Genomic DNA, 20,019 nt, shown 5'->3' on the forward strand with positions numbered 1-20,019 from the left:
TTGGGAAGCTGGAGGAGCACAGACTATTCCAAGGAGAGGGACAAGTATGAGCAAGTTCCAAGGAGAGGGACACGGCAGCGTGGGAGACATTCAACATGACTGGAAGGAAGGATAAAGATGGAAACCAGTGATGATGAGACTAGAGGTGTGTGCAAGGGTCAGATTCTGGAAGACCTGGTAAGATGTGCTGAGAAGGTCAGACTTTGCCTCACTTAAGACCATGGGAAGCCCCGGCCAGGTTTCAAACATTGGAGTGTCATAACCATCTGTATGTTTGAAAGCACTCTCCGCTGTGAAATAGAGTCAGCTAGAAGTCATCAAACGGATGGCCAATTAGAAAGTCCACACAAGAGCCGATGATGGTCTTGAGGACTGTGGTGGTGGAGATGATGGGGATTAATGGCTGCACTTTACACATAGAAAGTAGTCCTGGAATAAGCAGCAAGCTCAAAAACTGCTTCTGTGGTTTGAGGAAGCGACTCCTACCTAGCCTGGAGCCTCCTTTTGCTGCTTTTTGCTTTCTGCAAAGAGGAAAGAAGCTTTGATGGGGAAGGGATATAGGTATGGAGGGTAGGAGGTAAGAGTGGGAGGGCAGAAGGAGGAGCAGGATGGAGGGGCAGCCTGAGCCAAAGTGGACCTCCTCCTCCACTTCCTTCCCTTCCCAGTACACAAGATCATGGACCAGGTTAGACTTTCTCAATGGGTCATGTGCGCTTTGTGAAATGAAAGCTCCTATTTATACAGCATTAAACCCCAGCCGGCAGTGATGGATGACTTCTCTGTATCTAACACCTCTGAACACTTGGGTGGACTTCCTTTAAACACGGCAGCCAGGTCTGTGTCCACCGGGCTGCTCAAACTTATCAACTGATCTAAGGTGATCTTGGTATGTCTCACGGACAAGAGAAGCCTCTTACTAAGCACTTTCAATAAAGATGGCTTCAGAGAGGGCAAGAGAATCAGCTGTCATTTCAAAATATGTTAAAGATCTTTGAATGGAATAGGTGATTTCAAAAAGTCTAGACATTTTGAAACTAGATGCTGAATGGTTACTTCCAATCCCACTAAGCATCATGTTGGGTTTTATCTTGGTGATCAGTCAGGCAAGATTCATGGATAGAAAAAAAAGAAAAGAAAAAAAAAACAAGAAATCTCTTTACTTGTGACCAAAAAAAAAAAAAAAAAAAATACAAAGAATAGCACAGAGAGGATGGATACGTGTATGTGTGTGACTGTCACTGTGTCGTACAGCAGAAATTATCTCAGCCTTGTGTATTAACTATACTTCAATAAAACTTTTAAAAACCCCCCCAAAAAAATATATGGTGTTAGAGAATGTTCTAATCTCCATTCTTTTATAGTAGCTGTCCAGTTTTCCCAGCAGGACTTATTGAAGATATTAACTTTTCTCCACTGTATATTCTTACCTCCTTTGTTATACATTAATTGACCACAAATGCATGGGTTTATTTCTGGGCTTTCTATCCTATTCAATGGAATATATATTTCTGTTTTTATGCCAGTCCTATGCTGTTTTGATTACTGTGGCTTTGTAGTATAGTCTGAAGGCGGGGCACCAGATTCTTCCAGCTCCGATCTTTGCTGTACACTTGAAACTAACACAACATTGTAAATCAACTACACCTCAATGAAAAAAACCTTTTTTTTTTTAATAAAAATAAATCCAGTTAAAGATTGCTGTTGAAAATCTCACTCACTGCAAGCATTTCACGCAGGTATGGATGGAAGAACAAAATCAAAGCTAATGGCTGTGTTTCTCAATAGAAAAGAATCCAATTTGCAGGGTGAGAGCTGCGATAAAGCAGGCCAGTCCGCCTCTTCATACAACACATCCTTTTGTATAGCCCTCAGCCCCAAACTTCTAAGTCAACAGGAAGTGGTCAGTAACATCCATTGAGCCCTGGGCGCACCCAGGGTCTCAAAGCCCAGGGTCACGACTACTACATGACCTGACATCGCCATCTACTCAGGCACAGGGAAGGGAAGGGGATGGAAACCAGTTACTGGCGACTTTCAAGCCTGCTGTAGATGAATGAGTCTTCTCTTTCCCACTTCACCCTCCTGACGCATGTTCTCTGAGCTGGCTGATTTTATTGTTTAAGTAGTTGTCATAAATAACTGCCTAATTGTCCTTTTTTTTTTCCTCATAAAACAACTTAAGTGATGCCGTTTTGTGCAGCTGGGTGTGAACTACATGGAGCCTCCTGAGCCTTCATGAAATTTTGGAGTTGTGGACTGCCTCATGTAACCCAATAAGATTGCAAACCACTTGTAGGAAGAGATCATTTTCTATACTTCTTTGCATTTTTCATAGCGCCATGAATACAGAGGCTTTTTAATGTTGGTTGAGAAATGCTCAGTTTGGTTCACAGTCTTCACATTTTTTTCTTTTCTTTTTTTTAGGGCTGCACCTGTGGCATATGGAAGTTCCCAGTCTGGGGGTTGAATCAGAGCTGCAGCTGCTGGCCTATACCACAGCCACAGCAACACCAGATCCAAGCCATGTCTGTGACCTACACCACAGCTCTCAGCAATGCCAGATCCTTAAACACTGAGCGAGGCCAGGGATCGAACCTGCATCCTCATGGATACTAGCTGGGTTCATTTCTGTGGAGCCACAATGGGAACTCCCCCCACTGCATTCTGACTGTGGCACTCAACAGAGGCTCACACACAAACCCTCCCCTTTGAGTTGGTTTTGGTTAGGCCCCACTTGGGACAATGAAACTGCTTGGAAAACTGAAGCTTTTTTGACCCAACTTTAATACTAATTTCAGGCAGATTCCTTGCAATGACTTGCAGCTGTGACTGTCATCCTGCCATGAGGAAAGTGTCAGCAAGACCAAGAATAGTAGCAGTCTGTCATCTCCCTGTTTTTGACGTTCTCATCTAAAATGTTAATTAACTGGTTGCTCTGCACAGAATGAAAATAAAAGTCAAGAAAAGTAGCAAAGGCAAAAAGTGCAATCATGCTAGTATTAAAATAAGGAATTTGTTTTCCTGTGTTGTACATGAGCCCCATTCTCCTCATTTCAGCTGTAAACATGTCGTAACTAGCAAACAAATAAGCAGAGATGCCCACCAAAGGAGAGGAAAATTCAGTAGCTACTTAAACTTTGTTTCTATTTAAAAGGATTAACAAAGTCAGTTACTTAAACAGATTCTATTTTGATTAATCCATTAGTAACTGAATCTGCTTTTCTTTCACACGAGTTTGAGTTTTCTATGTCTTGCATTTCACAGTAGAGAGGCCAATTCAGCAATACCTTCATGAATCAGTATCTCAGGCAAAGCCACAAGATCTTAATTTTTTAAACTAACTTTTTGAATGAAAATGTGATCACAAGCTTAACCACGTTAATTAGCATGTTTAGAGACATATACATACTTTTGTGATAATGGCAGAATTTGACATCCGAAGACCATTATTTCTGAGACTCATTTATAAAAATTCATGTCTACTGCAGGGTTTATATGGTGATTATCTTTTATGTTTTAGGTTAATCCTTTCCAGGATAATAGAGCTCCCAGAGAGTACTTGAAAATGTTTTTATTTATCTATAAACAAACAATGGTCTCATTCATAGAAGCAGAGCCTGGGAAGGAGTTACTATCAGAAATAGCAAAGCCTGGATGAAATTCAAGTTTGGCCTTTAACCTTTGTTGAAAGCATGATATTTCAATTATCTTAAGAATGTGTCAGATACGGGAAGTGAGTCAACAAGATAAATGGAGATAGAGAGAAAGGAAATTATACTGGACCAGAAAGGTCAATGAACTAATAGTATTTGTTGACCAACTGCTTTAGGTAGGTGCTATGGATAATTAAAAAAAAAAAGGTTAAAAATGGATAGCTTATTCTCAAAATGAAGCTGGAGATACAGGAATAATAGAGGTAAATAACAGCAAACAATTCAAGAGAATCTTCGATTACATCTTACATACTTTAAGCCTTACAGAAAATGCAGAGAAACTGGACCTGAAGGTCTGAACAGTCAGGGGAGGGGATTCACAGAAGAATGGATTCGGACAGGAGGAAAAGAAATGGTGGGTTTTGTTTGTTTTGCAACGGAACCACCTCCCGAAAAGCAGAACAGTGGGGAGCATGTGTCTTTGGTGTGTTGAAGGGGCTGCTCTGATTTGATAACTTGGTTGTTACTGAGAAGTCAGAAGAAATGATGACAGGAGAAAGCGTGGAGCCATAGGGTGGAGGCCCTGGCAGTTAACATTTGACACAGTCTGTTCTAGACACGGAATAAGTGAATAGCATTTAGGGAAGATCTGTCTGGAGATAGGCCCCAGGACGGATGAATAGATGCTCTCAGGCTTTCAGGGCAGGATGGGAACGGCTGGAGCAGCTGCCATCAGAGAAACCAGGGGCAAACTGTCACAGGAATCTATGTGTGCCATGATGGGGGCCTGGGCCAGAGTGGAGGGGATTTGGCCATTTGGTGGAACAGGCTGTGAACTCCACTCAGGTCCGGTGGTAAATGCTCTTGGCAAATGTGGCCTACGAAGGCACTTGGAAACAATCTTGTAGGCATCTCATCGAATACAGGCTGTTTTGTAGAGGTCAGAGTTCTCTTCTTTTTTCTAGTATTTTATTCACAGGTTTATTGGATGACACCATTGTCTTACATGTATGGTATTACAACTTTTTCATTTTGCACTCTTACCAAAAAACATACTTTTAGCATCCATCTCAATACTGGCATATCTATTTATAATGATGCATTGTCTTACGTTGAAAGTCATACTTGAGTAAGCAAAAAACATATAAATATGCTTCATAATGTTAAAATCTTGGTTTACTACCCTGTGATACAATGATTTGACATTTAAGATAAAACTGGTTTATTTACATACTTGGTTTAAACCTGCCATAACTGGCAAAGATACCCCAAAGTCTGAGCAGCTCCAAGGGGAGAGCGTAGATTTTGAGCTGCTTCTGCTAAATCGTTCCTCTTCCCATCCCCTCCAATAGTTATGTAAAAGTTGTAGCTGAAACGTGGCTAGTAATTTTCCATCTTCCCCAATGGTCTTTCAACTAATCAGAACTTGTTACATTTTAACATGTTTAACAAATGGGTTTATAAACCACTGAAGCTTTTTTTTCTTCTTTTTTTGGAAGATTTTAAAACATGGTAGAAAAAAGTTTCCAAGTTTCTAAAAAGTTACCAGTTTTTAAGGCAAAACACATTGCTTCTGGCACTAAAAGAAGAAAACAATGGAAAACTTTCCAGACATTGCTTCCACAGTGTCCTCTCTAGAGTCAGGGTTTCTTTTGAAAAGTGGTTTGTTTTCTTTAAATTCATTGTTGTAATGTCACCTTTACACTGAAGGGTAAGTTTATAATTACATCTAATAAATTTGTACTAAAAGAAGTGCTACAATTTTCTTACTGATAACTCTTCATTGTTAGAATTTATAGAATGTTGTCTATATTTAATATGTAGACTTTTTTTAAACCACTTGTATATCTGGGAGAAATATTAGTTTAGTTAGAATTGAATGGATGAACAACTATATGCCAACAAATTTGACAATCTGGAAGAAATGGACAATTTTCTAGAATCTTACAGCCTGCCAAAACTGAATCAAGAAGAAACAGACCAAATGAACAGACCAATCACTAGAAATGAAATTGAACATTTCATAAAAACACTCCCTACAAATAAAAGTCCAGGACCAGATGGCTTCACAGGTGAATTCCACCAAACATACAAAAGGGAACTTATACACATCCTCCTTAAACTTTTTCAAAAGGCTGAAGGAGAAGGAACACTCCCAAAGACATTCTATGATGCCACCATCACCCTAATTCCAAAACCAGGAAAAGATACCACCAAAAAAGAAAACTATCGGCCAATATCTCTGATGAATATAGACGCAAAAATTCTCAACAAAATCTTAGCCAACCAAATCCAACAACATATCAAAAAAATTATACATCACGATCAGGTGAGATTCATCCCAAGTGCACAAGGATGGTTCAACATATGCAAATCAATCAATGTCATACACCACATTAACAAAAGAAAAGTCAAAAACCACATGATCATCTCAATAGATGCAGAAAAAGCATTTGACAAAGTAACAAAAGAAAAGTCAAAAACCACATGATCATCTCAATAGATGCAGAAAAAGCATTTGACAAAGTCCAACATCCCTTCATGATCAAGACCCTCGCCAAAGTGGGTATAGAGGGAACATTCCTGAACATAATCAAAGCCACTTATGAAAAACCCACAGCAAATATAATACTCAATGGAGAAAAACTGAACGCCTTCTCAGTCAAATCTGGAAGAAGACAGGGATGCCCACTCTCACCACTGCTATTCAACATAGTTTTGGAAGTCCTAGCCACAGCAATTAGACAACCAAAAGAAATAAAAGGCATCCAAATAGGAAGAGAAGAGATAAAACTGTCACTGTATGCAGACGACATGATACTATACATAGAAAACCCTAAGAACTCAACCCAAGAACTAGTGGAACTGATTAATAAATTCAGCAAAGTACCAGGATATAAGATTCACATTCAGAAGTCAGTTGCATTTCTGTATACCAGCAATGAAATATTAGAAAAGGAATACAAAAATACAATACCTTTTAAAATTGCACCTCAATAAAGGACCTAAATGCCGAGAACTATAAAACTTTAATCAAAGAAATCAAAGAAGATGTAAAGAAATGGAAAGATACTCCATGTTCCTGGATTGGGAAAATCAATATTGTAAAAATGGCCATACTACCCAAAGCAATCTACAGATTCAACACAATCCCTATCAAATTACCCATGACATTTTTCACAGAACTAGAACAAACAATCCCAAAATTTATATGGAACCACAAAAGACCCAGAATCGCCAAAGCAATCCTGAGGAACAAAAACCAAGCAGGAGGCATAACTCTCCCAGACTTCAAGAAATACTACAAAGCCACAGTCATCAAAACAGTGTGGTACTGGTACCAAAACAGACAGACAGACCAATGGAACAGAATAGAGAACCCAGAAATAAACCCTGACACTTATGGTCAATTAATCTTTGACAAGGGAGGCAAGAACATAAAATGGGAAAAAGAAAGTCTATTCAGCAAGCATTGAAATTAGAACACACCCTCACACCATGCACAAAAATAAACTCAAAATGGCTGAAAGGCTTAAACATAAGACAAGACACCATCAAACTCCTGGAAAAGAACATAGGCAAAACACTCTCTCACATCAACCTCATGAATATTTTCTCAGGTCAGTCTCCCAAGGCAACAGAAATAAGAGCAAAAATAAACAAGTGGGACCTACTCAAGCTGACAAGCTTTTGCACAGCAAAGGAAACCAAAAGGAAAACAAAAAGACAACTTACAGAATGGGAGAAAATAGTTTCAAATGATGCAATGGACAAGGGCTTCATCTCTAGCATATACAAGCAACTTATACAACGCAACAGCAAAAAAGCCAATCACCCAATGGAAAGATGGGCAAAAGACCTGAACAGACATTTTTCCAAGGAAGATGTACAGATGGCCAACAAGCACATGAAAAAATGCTCAACATCCCTGATTATAAGAGAAATGCAAATCAAAACTACCATGAGATACCACCTCACACCAGTCAGAATGGCCATCATTAATAAGTCCACAAATAACAAGTGCTGCAGGGGGTGTGGAGAAAAGGAAACCCTCCTGCCCTGCTGGTGGGAATGTAAACTGGTACAGCCACTATGGAGAACAGTTTGGAGACACCTTAGAAATCTATACATAGAACTACCATATGACCCCACAATCCCACTCTTGGGCATCTATCTGGACAAAAGTTGCCTTGAAAAAGACACATGCACCCGCATGTTTATTGCAGCACTATTCACAATAGCCAGGACATGGAAACAACCCAAATGTCCATTGACAGATGATTGGATTCAGAAGAGGTGGTATATATACATAATGGAATACTACTCAGCCATAAAAGAGAAAGACATAATGCCATTTGCAGCAACATGGATGGAACTAGAGACTCTCATACTGAGTGAAATGAGTCAGAAAGACAAAGACAAATACTATATGATATCACTTATGACTGGAATCTAATATCCAGCACAAATGAACATCTCCTCAGAAAAGAAAATCACGGACTTGGAGAATAGACTTGTGGCTGCCCGACAGGAGAGGGAGGGAGTGGGAGGGATAGGGAGCTTGGGGTTATCAGATACAACTTAGAATAGATTTACAAGGAGATTCTGCTGAGTAGCATTGAGAACTATGTCTAGATACTCATGTTGCAACAGAACAAAGGGTGGGGGAAAAAAACGTATACATGTAAGGATAACTTGACCCCCATGCTGTACAGCGGGGAAAAAAAAAAAAGAATTAAATGGTATAATCCAGTAAATTATGCTACACAGCAACTGCAAAACATCACAGTTCTTGGAACTCAGGTGGGTGACTGACTTAATCCTTCATCAGCCAGGTGACCTGGGAGCGCCAGACATATGGGCTGAGTGAGGAAGCCAGAGTTACTCTATCACATATTCATATATTTCATTTATCTTTTTATATGACAATAAAGAAAAATGTAAGTTCAAATATTTTCCCATAATCCAGTGGATCATCTTTTATTTTTCTTTTTCTGGCCACATTCATGGCATGCCAAAGTTTCTGTGCCCAGGGATTGAACCTGCACCACAGCAGCAACAATGCCAGCCAGATCTTCAACCCACTAAGCCACCAGGGAACTGCTCATATTTTCTTTTTTTATATATAGACTATGTCCTTTGAGAGCAGTTGTAGGTTCTTTGGATCAGTTTTTATACCCACCCTCGGCAGCCACTATCTTAAACGAATGGTTGGGTGGTAGCAAAAGTGTATTAGTGACTTGGTAAAGCTTCATCATGGGAATTTCCCTAACCCTCACAAGAAAGACTAGTAACAGTGACATTCTCAATTTCACAGTCATCTTGAACTTGCCTGCCTATTATAAGACATCAGATTTCCTCGAAAGCCCTAATAAATAATTGCTGGATCTTCCTGGGGGCATTTTACCCAGACTTATACATTATCTTTTCAAGCTCTCCTCCATGTTGGTGTCTGCTGTCCAGACAGCCACTTAAAAGGCATGTTTTGCCACTGTCCCCAGGGCTGCTGTCCTTGGTGAAGGACAATCTTGATCCTTTGTCCGGGGCCCTGTAGCCTGAGACTCCCTTAGGATGCTAACATTTGAAATGAGTTTTGGTAGAAAACAAGTAACTTAAAGCAATAATTTGGGAGTTCCCATCGTGGCACACTGAAATGAATCTGACTAGGATCCATAAGGATGTGGGTTTCATCCCTGGCCTCGCTCAGTGGTCAGGGATCTGGCATTGCCATGAGCTGTGGTACAGGTCGCAGACACAGCTTGGATCCTGCATTGCTGTGGCTGTGATGTAGGCGGGCAGCTGTAGCTCCTATTTTGACCCCTAGCCTGGGAACCTCCCTATGCCACAGATGCAGCCTCAAAAAAGCAAAAAAAAAAAAAAAAAAAAAAAAAAGCAGTAATTTGGTTGAAATAACATGATCCAAATGAAATATCCCCAATTGATATTTATGTTCCTTGAAAATTTTTTCTACTCTTACAATTTTTAATTTTAAAATGATTTCAGCCAAATGTTCCTGCCCGTACTATTTGGAATATTGTGGAGTTGGAAACAGCCTTTAAATTGCTGCCACATTTTCACTTCTATGAACTCCACAGAGTACAATGATTTCGTTGTCAGAAAAATATATTGGAAGAAATAAAATCAGGGGGGAAAAGGAAAAATATATCCATCTACTAATAAGTTCTTTAAAAAAGACAAAATAATTGATGTTTGCCCAGACAGTTATAAAACTGGCTGATGAACTCAAATTATCAACACAGGAAAAATACAGCATTTGAGAAGTACTCTTTTTTTTTTTTTTTTTTTAAAGAATCATCGAATACTCATCCTAAGACAAGTTGTTGGTTTTCATCACTACCATTTTGTTTTGAACTAAATTGCATATGATCAAATTATTTTTGATCTTTCTTGTGAGCCAAATTACCTAGAGGAAACATCCCTGTCCCCAGTTCTGAGTCACTTTCTGTCGCTCAAGTTCTGAGTGTGCACTCCTTGGGTCCCGGTCGTTTTCAGAATGGTTCCAGGAACCCAGTCTTTACTTTAGTCAGAAGCCCCGCCCACCAGGAAGTGTCAACCAATCACTGCATTGATTGCGGATGTTGTCGCCTCCCCTTCTGTGAGCTCTTTCCAAGTACCCTCCCACCTCCCTCACCGCAACTCTGAGGACTTGGCAGTTTCATCCAGTTGCATTCTGGGTCAGCCCTGAAAACCTCTCGGTTGGATGCCATTTTACAATTTAAAAAAAGCACAACTTAAAGTGCATATTACAAAATAGCATTTTATAATTAAAAAAAAAACACATTCATATCCATTATTAGTTGTTTAAATCTGCCAACACATCTCTGCGGTAGTCAGAGGAGAATTCCTTTGATCATTTTACAGATGACAAAAACAAATTTTAGGCCTGGAAAGAAACTTCAATATGATTTAGAAGTCCAATTCCCTCATTTTCCGTGGTGCATAAGGTAGTCTAGACAATTTTTTTTTAACAGAGAAATCATTCAGCCTCTTCACTTCCACCCAATCAATTCTCCCAGGAAAGCACAATATGTACAGAGATATCAAGATATAGTTTATAAATGTGAAGTTATTGGTGTGATATTACTAGTTCAATCAGGGAAAATCACAAGGTTAGCCTACTGAATGCAGGAAGTTGAAATTTGAAGTTAAGGATGACAAGAGTTCTCTTGCTCTCAGCACCAAGTTATTTCTCAACTTTGTTTTGGCATCACAGTGTGTTCAGAATACAGCGGTCCACCAGCTGTGGGAAGCTGACTGCTAAGATGGTCCCCATGATCTTTGCTTCCTGGTGTCCACGCCTTTGGGTAATTTCCTCCTTTGAATATAGGTTGGACCTGGTGACTCGCTTCTAATGACAGAGTATGGCAGAGGTGACACGATGTCACTTCCGAGATACGGTTATAAAAAGACTGTGGCTTCCATCTTGCTAGGATTTATTCTCTCTGGCTCTTCTCCTTTGCTTGCTTGCTCTGGTGAGGCCACCTGCCATGCTGTGAGTTGCCCAGTGGGGAGACCCATGTGGCAGGGAACTGAGAGAGGCCTCCAGTGAGTAGGCTGCAAGGACCTGAATGCTGCCAGCAGCCAGATGAGTGAACTAAAAAGTGGACCCTTCCCCACTGAAGCCATTAGATGACCACAGCCCTGGCCAACACCTTCACTGCGGCCTGGGAGAGACTCAGAGAACCAGATACCTGCACGATAGGAACTGTGAGATAACCAATGTTAGCTTAAGCTACTAAATTTTGAAATAATTTTTTTTTTTTTTTGTCTTTTGTCTTTTGAGGGCTGCACCTGAGGCATATGGAGGTTCCCAGGTTAGGAGTCTAATCAGAGCTATTGCTGCTGGCCTATGCCACAGCCACAGCAACATCAGACCCGAGCTGCATCTGCGACCTATACCACAGCTCAGGCAATGCCAGATCCTTAACCCACTGAGTGAGGCCAGGGATCAAACCCGCTACCTCATGGTTCCTAGTCAGATTCGTTTCCGCTGTGCCATGACGGGAACTCCTGAATAATTTTCTAGGCAGCAATAACTAATACCCTGGGCAAGCAGCTGCAAAAGGTAGTGGATTTTTGACATCTCCCCTGGCAATTTCTGGATTCTTTTGAATTAGGCTGAGGAGGCAGGCAGGGGAAACATGGGTACATTTTTCCCGTAAATTTAATAAACTCAGCAGCAGAAAGGGATGAGCATAAGTCTCCAGTGTTGTAGCCTGTGTAATAAAACACATTTGAGTGTACTTCTTGGGTTTGTTACAGTGCAAACAGTAAACCCAGGCTTTTTAAAAGTGAATTTTGTATGAAATGTTTATGGAAATCACAGGAGATGATATATGCAGTGGAAAGAGCCCAGGTCTTAAAAGCAGACAGACTTGAGGAGGCTCAGTTTCTTCATCATAAAATTGGAATAATAACCCTTAGCTCATGGATCCTAAATGACATAGACGCTCAGTTCAATGCCTGGTCAACTGAGGCTCTTCAGCTTCTTTTGTGGCAGGTGATGAAGTTGAGGGCCTGAGAGGTGAAGTAGCTTCATTTACCCAATGAAGATGGGATCTAGGACTTAACCTCAAATTTGATGTATCCCCATTTACCAAGCTATTGAATGGCAGATTTTTGAACTCTGAATCCATGTCTCTGGCTTCTTCTGTGTCACACAGGATGCCCCCACCCACCACCTCTGTGTCTAACTCCCAAGAAGAATTCTCCTTGAGACTTCTGTTCAAGCCAATAATGCTAATGGCATTTGTAACACGCTAAGAACAAAGGCTTACAAAGAGAGATGGAGAGGAGTGGCATTTCCTTTAGATAATCTGCATTTAAAATTCCATCTTTCTAAACACAGTCTTTCCTCCACCCTCTATCTTTGATTTTGACATTGATAGAGAAGCTTTCAAGAGAGCAGCATTGCTCAATTAGTTGAAGCTACTAATTTGAAGGAACAATACATGATGAACAGTACTTAGATGTGGTGATTGTAACAGAGAGTGTCTACTGCCATTTGCCTCCCTGCAACTTTTTATCTTGTCCTGTCCTCCGTTAAAGTATTGTCAAGTACCAGTGTGAGTGAGAGAGAAAGAGGGAAAAGAAGAAAGAGAGGAGAAGCACTGCTTTGGAAGAGGAGAGGATGTAGAAAATGAGCCTGATGACAGGTGTACATGAAGGAAGGAATGCACCCAGGCTGCAAAACAGAAGTAAAGCCATTCTTCAAAGACTCTAGAGTGCTCTGAATTAGCACTGGACACTGCCATGCTTCTGCTTCTCTTCCCTATGGAAAACAGTATGGAGGTTTCTCATAAAACTCAATATAGAACTAACATATGATCCAGCAATCCCACTCCTGGGCATATATCCAGACAAAACTTTCATTCAAAGATACATGCACCCTATGTTCACTGCAGCACTAATCACAACAGCTGAGACATGGAAACAACCAAAATGTCCATGGACAGATGAATGGAATAGAAGATATATACACAATGGACTACTACTCAGCCATAAAAAGAATGAAATGATGCCATCTGCAGCAATATGGATGCAACTAGAGAGTCTCATACTAAGTGAATAAGTCAAAAGACAAATACCATATGATATCACTTACATGTGGAATATAAAATATGGCACACATGAACCTATCTACAGAATGGAAACAGACTCACAGACCTGGAGAACAGACTTGTGGTTGCCAAGTGGGAGGGGGAGGGAGTGGGATGGACTGGGAGTTTGGGGTTAGTAGATGCAAACTATTACACTTAGAATGGATAAGCAATGAGGTCCTGCTGTAACGCACAGGGAACTATATCCAATCACTTTTTCTCATATTACAGAAGATAATAGAAAAAGAATGAGTGTGTGTGTGTGTGTGTGTATGTATAAAACTGGGTCAATTTGCTGTATAGAGAAATTGACAGAACAGTGTAAATCAACTATAATAAAAAATTAAAAATAATATAAATAAATAAACAATAAAAATGTAACTCAGAAGAAAAAAAAGACTGGTGCAGAGAGTGTCAGGGCCCCAGTGCAATCTTCCAGCCTCCATGTGGCAGACCGCTAACAGCCTCTTGGACATAAAATGAAAATCTCTGACCTTACAAATAACTTATCACACATTCTTATACAACAAAAGCATCTGGGTAAAACGTTCCAAACAAAAGCCCTTTATGCATATATACATCAATGATAAAAAGGAAAATACTAAACTGTATATCATCTCTTGCTCACTTTTTCTCCCTTCATTTTACTTTTGATTGTTCGTGTCACGGAAGTGTTAGACTTCTTGACAGCGTTTCAAGGGAAAGGGATTGGATTGAGAGCAAGAAAAAGCCTTTCCCTAACTTCACACATCTTTACACTCTTTGGAGTTTGCCTCATGTAGTGGACAAACCACTGCCAAGGATTGGAAAGACCTGGTTTCTAGCTTTGGCTCTGGCAGTAATAACCAGCAGGGTGGTGAAGCAGCAGTGTGGTTTTTGCAAGGCGCTCTCCTTCCTACTGTGTCTGGGGCAAACACTAAAACTTCTCCCCATGTCCACAGTCATTATCTTGTCTGAGTCATGTTCCCCTCTCACCTGCTCCAAGCTGGAAGAGCCTCCCAGCTGGTCTGTTGGATTCACCCTCACCCCCCCCCCGGTTGGTTGCTTCCCACAGTTGTGTGAATGTATCCAGAGAAGTGAATCCGTGCTTGTCACTACCAAAAACCCCCACGGTTTCCCCCCCATCCCACTTTCCCAGCTCATCTCTGGCTGCTCCGCTCTCCAGCACCACACGCCTGAGGGTCTGCTCTTCTGTCAGTTCTTAAGCCAAGCTCTCTCTCTCTTTTTTTTTTTTTTTTTTTTTTTTTTTTTTTTTTTTGTCTTTTTGCTATTTCTTTGGGCCGCTCCCGTGGCATATGGAGGTTCCCAGGCTAGGGGTCGAATCGGAGCTGCAGCCACTGGCCTACGCCAGAGCCACAGCAACGCAGGATCCAGCTCACGGCAACGCCAGATCGTTAACCCACTGAGCAAGGGTAGGGACCGAACCCGCAACCTCGTGGTTCCTAGTCGGATTCGTTAACCACTGCGCCACGACGGGAACTCCAGCTCTCTCTTTCTTTGGAGCATTTTCCTTTCTTCTCACCTCTGCCTGGGTTCCACACCCCCCAGTTCTTTTCCCAAATCACTCCAAAGTTGGCGGGTAGTAAACATCAGTTGAAGTAAATGAATAAATGAACCCAATTCCTTATTTGCTCCTTGTCATACATCAACTTAAACATCAAGTCCCAAGAGAAGCTTCTCCCAATCATTTGAACTGAAGGATCAATCCATTATTCTCACATATCCATCTTCATTTTCATTTTAGCATCTAACACACCTATGAAAATTTTTTTTTCTTTTTACCACTGTTTGCTTTTTATGTCTCTTTTTCATCCGAATTTAAGCTCCCTGAGGGCAGGGACCATTTCTGTCTTATCAGCATTTTATTCTCTGTGCACAGCAGGGTGCAATGCCCAGCACATCATGGATTGGAATAAACATTCATTGAATCAAATGAATGAACCTAAATTCTATATTTATCCCTTACCTAAAGTCCTTCCAAAGCTATCCATAGCCCATCAGAAAACTACTAGACCCTACATGACCTAGAGATGTATTTTTAAAAAACTGAAGTTAACTTGATTTACAATGTCATTTTAGTTTCAAGTGTACAGACAGCATAGTGATTCAGTTCTATGTGTGTGTGTATTTATATTTTTTCAGATTCTTTTCTCTTATAAGTTATTATAAAATATTGATTATAGTTCCCTGTGCTATACAGGAAGGTCCTTTTTGGTTATTTATTTTATACACAGTAGTGGGCCTGTGTTAATCCCGAACTCCTAATTTGTCCCTCTCTTCTTTGGTAACCATAAGTTTGTCTTCAGTCTGTGAGTCTATTTCTATTTTGTCCAGGAGTTCGTTTTTATCATTTTATTGAGATTCCACATATAAATGATATCATATGACATTTATCTCTGTCTGGTTTACTTCACTTAGTATGATAATCTCCAGGTCCATCCATGTTGCTGCAAATAGCATTACTTCATTCTTTTTTATGACCAATATTCCATTGTATATTTATATACATACCACATCTAGAGATGTCATCTTGATGTGGTTCCACTTCTCCTTCCTAGAGTTTAGAAATTACTTGTGCTTACAATTAAGTCATATTCTTTTTAGCTTCTGCTTTTTGCACACAAAGTGTTTGCCTGGAATGTCAGCCATCACCTCTCCTCTACATAATCTTTCTGGTTGGTTTCTGTTTGTCCTTCAAAATTCAGTTCAAGCACCCCTTCCTCTGAGAGGCCCTCTTTGATTACTTCCTCCTCCCTGTCTCCCGTTTCCTGTACCTGTTGGGAACTTACGCTTCTTTCCATGATAGCACATACCACCCCTGAGTGAGATGTTTTTCTGGTGGGGGCGGTGGGGGAGGTTGTTTCTAGAAGACCAGGATTGTTTCTTATTACTCTTGTTTCTTTTTTGCCCAGTGCATAGTAGATATTCAACAAAAACTTGTGAATAAATATTAGTAAATTGCTGGCTCATTCCTCCTCCATGCTGTAGAACTGTAAGAGGTGCCATTCCTAAGGGCATATCCTACAGAATGCACTCATGCTCAGGTAGTAAGTGCCACTTAGTGCTAAACTAAAACATCTTGATACCATGGCTTAAATTCATCTTTCAAGCTGCCAGAGTTTTTGATTCTGCAAACCAGACCACTCAAGGTCATCCTTTCCAGAAAGGCTGCACATGCCCAGGGCACCTATCAGGCTGTCCTGGTTTTGCCCTTGCAATAAAGGTGTAAACTCCCACGTGTGTGTCAAGTTGTCTGCCTCTGACAATGGAAATGGCTGCTTAGATGTTATAAGTGTATGACTTGGTCAAGCTGAAGTCTGAGCATCATGTGAGGTCTTGGGACTTTAAAATTTTCAGGTAAATGAAGAGATGAAGGGTTCAGAGAGTGACTGGTTTGTCAGTGTGGCTAGTGACCTACTTGCATCAGAATCATCAGAGCCTCAGCGGTCACTAGCGGACAGAGCTTGCCTCTTGGTTGAGGACAGTGGAGCTATAGTCTACCTCAAGTCCAGCAGAGTGAACTCACCTGCCATCTCTCTCTGCCTCTTCCTGGTGTTTCTTTCCTTTTGTCCACCTTGTCAGGCGAGTGAAGAATCCAGGTGATTAGACATAGTCCCAAGTTTATCCTAGGAAAAGATTAAAAATAATGAAAATAACACCTTATGTTTGTCTACTTGTCTAATGTTTTATAATTGTAGGATGTTGTCACTCATGGAAAACAACCGTCAGCCTGATGGAAAATTTGAAACTGTGTACCTGGAAGTGAAAAATGGCTTGGAAAGCAATGTTTCTAAAAATCTCTCCAAAAACCACCTGGGATTTTTGTTGTTGTTGTTGTTTTTGTTGAAAATATAAGTTCCTAGACTCCTGCAACACATACAGAGGTAGAACCCCTCTGGGTGCACCCTGGGAATTTGTACTTTTTATAAACTCCCTGGGTGAGTGTTATGCCCACTCAAGTTTGAGAGGCCACGTTGAAAGCATATGACGTTTTCATTAGAGGGTAGCAAGGCCATATCAGGACAAGTGTCCCTGGGAACATGTCACCAGAGGATTTGGGCAGAACTGAAAAGGTAGGTTATTTTAGAGGAAAAGAATGGATGAAACTCAAGATCCTGCATTGAAAGCGCTGAAGTTTACATGGTAGAAACGAGGCACTGACTACAAAGGGTGGCCTACTTTTCCCAGTGTAGGGATAGGGTGTGTGGGCACAATTACCATCATCAAAGGCTTGTTCCACGTGTCATGAAATAAAAAGTAGCCCTGGGACCACAATCGCCTATTATTAGAAACGTAATAGTCATATCTCATTTTAAAACCTGTTTTTAATCTATTGCCACCTGTAAAACTAAACTAAACAGATCAAATGTTAAGCTACCTAAAAATACTCAGCAACATAATTAGGGTTCTAATTGGGATTATCATTTAGTAGGCTGTGTAGACAAGCTTGAAGAGATAAGCCCCTATCAGAGGCATTAAGTTCTAAGTGTTTGTTCCATTTATGGGATGAAGCCATGTGTGTTTTGGACAGTGTAGAAATTATGTTGAACAGCTTTCAAAACCCAAGTAATGACTGCAGAATATGTTGACGGCCCTGATTTCAAAAGACGAAGCAATGTGAGGTATGGGGACTGCCAGCTCATGAGAAAACCTAGCTATAGGTCTCAAGTGCTCTGAATTTTCAGATACCACTTTGGGAGGAAACTGAGAGCAATTTTAATTCCTCTTTTCAAGGTTCTCATTTTAGTGCTGTAGGACACTAGGACACTATGGCACGAAGAGAGGATAGCGTGAAAGCTCTCAATTTGATTATACGGCATAGAAACCACTCTCTGGGAGTTCCTGACGTGGAGCAGTGGAAATGAATCCGACTAGGATCCACGAGGTTGCAAGTTCAGTCCCTGGCCTCATTCAGTGGGTTAAGGATCCGGTGTTGCTGCCGCTGTGGCGTAGGCCGGCAGGTGTAGCTCGGATGAGACCCCTAGCCTGGGAATTTCCCTGTGCCGCAGGTGCGGCCCTAAACCACCCCCCCCCCACACACACACACACGCACAAAAAGAAAAAGAAACACTCTGAGCAGAAGACAAAAGTACTTTCAGATATAGTCAACCCTTCGGTTTTTTACATGGAACAAGTGAAACTGGCATCTTTTTAAATATATATACACATAAGGAGGCGGAGCAAGACGGCGAAGGAGAAGAGGTCACGCACACCTTCTCCCACAAAAACATCAAGAAAACACATCTCCATGTCAAACTACTCACACAGAACATCAACTGAATGCTGGCAGAAGAATTTAAACTTCTAAAAAGGGCAAGAAACTCTTGACATAATTGGCTAGAACAAAAGAAAAAAAGAGAGAGAAAAGGCATCAGGACGGGACTAGCGTTCCCGAGAGGAAGCTGTGAAGGAGAAAAGGAACCCACCTCCTGGGAAGCCACCTGACTGACGAAAGATCAGCTGAGTCGGCAGGAAAAGCACAGCAGCTGGACTGAGAACAGCAAAGCAGAGTGAGAGCCGCACAGACCATCTGAACCACCGGCCGGGACGCCACAGCCTGAGACGCTGGGGCAGTGGCTGGGCGCTGAGATTCAGGCTCCGGAGGTCAGTCCCAGGGAGAGAACTGGAGATGGCATGAGGGGCTAAGGAGCAGTGGACCTCGGGCTACGGAGGGGAACACCACAGACTAAGGAGGGGAAGCCACGGCAGAGGGAACCTGGGAGAAGGTCTGGACCGCGGGAGAGGGAAGGCGCCATTACTGCGGAAGGGAGAGGAGGAGGGGCGGGCCGCCAGAGGAAACTCCCTGCGCCAGAGCGTGCGCATGCGCCTGCCCTTGGGCTTAGAGGGCGGGGCTGCTCTGCAGACACTATGGGAGGTGAGAAGCCTCTTGCTCCTTTAGGGGAGATTAGGCGCTTCTTCTGCAGGCTACTGGTGGCCAGGCACCTATCCTGTGGACTAAGGGCATAAGGGGACTAAGTGCGACGTGATGCCTCTTGCAGCATCTACAGGCGGCAGGGACAGCCTGTGGAGGTCGTTTCAGAGGCCAGAGGGAGGTGTGGCTTGCCACCACCGAGGGCCTGTGAGTGGGCTCCATCTGCGACCCCAGCCACCTCAAGGGTTAGCAAAAAGAAAAAAGAGGGCACCGCAACCAAGCACCACACACTGTTGCTCTCACTCCCCTGGGAACACACCCACCCTGCAGCTGCCACTACCAATCGCTCTGCGTGGTGGCCAGACACTTGGTCACTGTCCCTTCCCAAGACCCTACAACTAGGAGCAGCTGGTACAGCACCTCCTGTGTGGGCTAAGTGGGACAGGGTGCTTCTTGTGTGGTCTGCAGGTGGCAGGGGCAAACTGCAGCAGTTACCCCTGATTCCAGAGGTGGGCGTGGCCCACTGCCATTGGAGATTACTGAACAAAAATCACTTGCAGTCCCATTCACCTAAAGGGCACCACAGAGGAGGGCACTGTGACCAAAAACCACCTGTCAGTGCTCTTGAACCCCCGGGAACACACCCACCCTGCTGCTGCTACTGCCAAACGTTCCAGGCAGTACCCACAAGTGATCTCTGTCACTTCCCAGGATCTGGCAACCAGGAGCAACCTGTACAGCACCTCATATGTGGGCTAAGTGAGATGGGTTACTTCATGCATGGTCTACAGGTGGCAGGGGCAAACCACCACAGTTATCACTGACTCTAGAGATGGTTATGGCCTGCTCCCAATAGGAGTCCCTGAACAGGCAC

At 42.0% G+C, this 20,019-nt stretch overlaps 1 protein-coding gene across 2 annotated transcripts in view; it reads right to left on the reverse strand.

Moving 5' to 3' along the window:
* FOXO1 (forkhead box O1) overlaps positions 1 to 20,019 on the reverse strand; it is a 689,450-nt gene that overhangs the window by 77,759 nt on the left and 591,672 nt on the right. For both annotated transcript variants that reach the window (XR_014818871.1, XR_014818872.1), the window contains one exon: positions 16,800 to 16,899. The gene's annotated coding sequence lies outside the window, so the exon portion shown is untranslated. The remainder of the gene's footprint in view (positions 1 to 16,799; positions 16,900 to 20,019) is intronic.

Source organism: Sus scrofa, chromosome 11 (assembly GCF_054392235.1).
Source record: "Sus scrofa isolate SSC_HxYL_T2T_F1_AM1 chromosome 11, Sscrofa_HxYL_maternal_Yorkshire_Landrace_v2.0, whole genome shotgun sequence".
Taxonomy (NCBI): Eukaryota; Metazoa; Chordata; class Mammalia; order Artiodactyla; family Suidae; genus Sus; species Sus scrofa.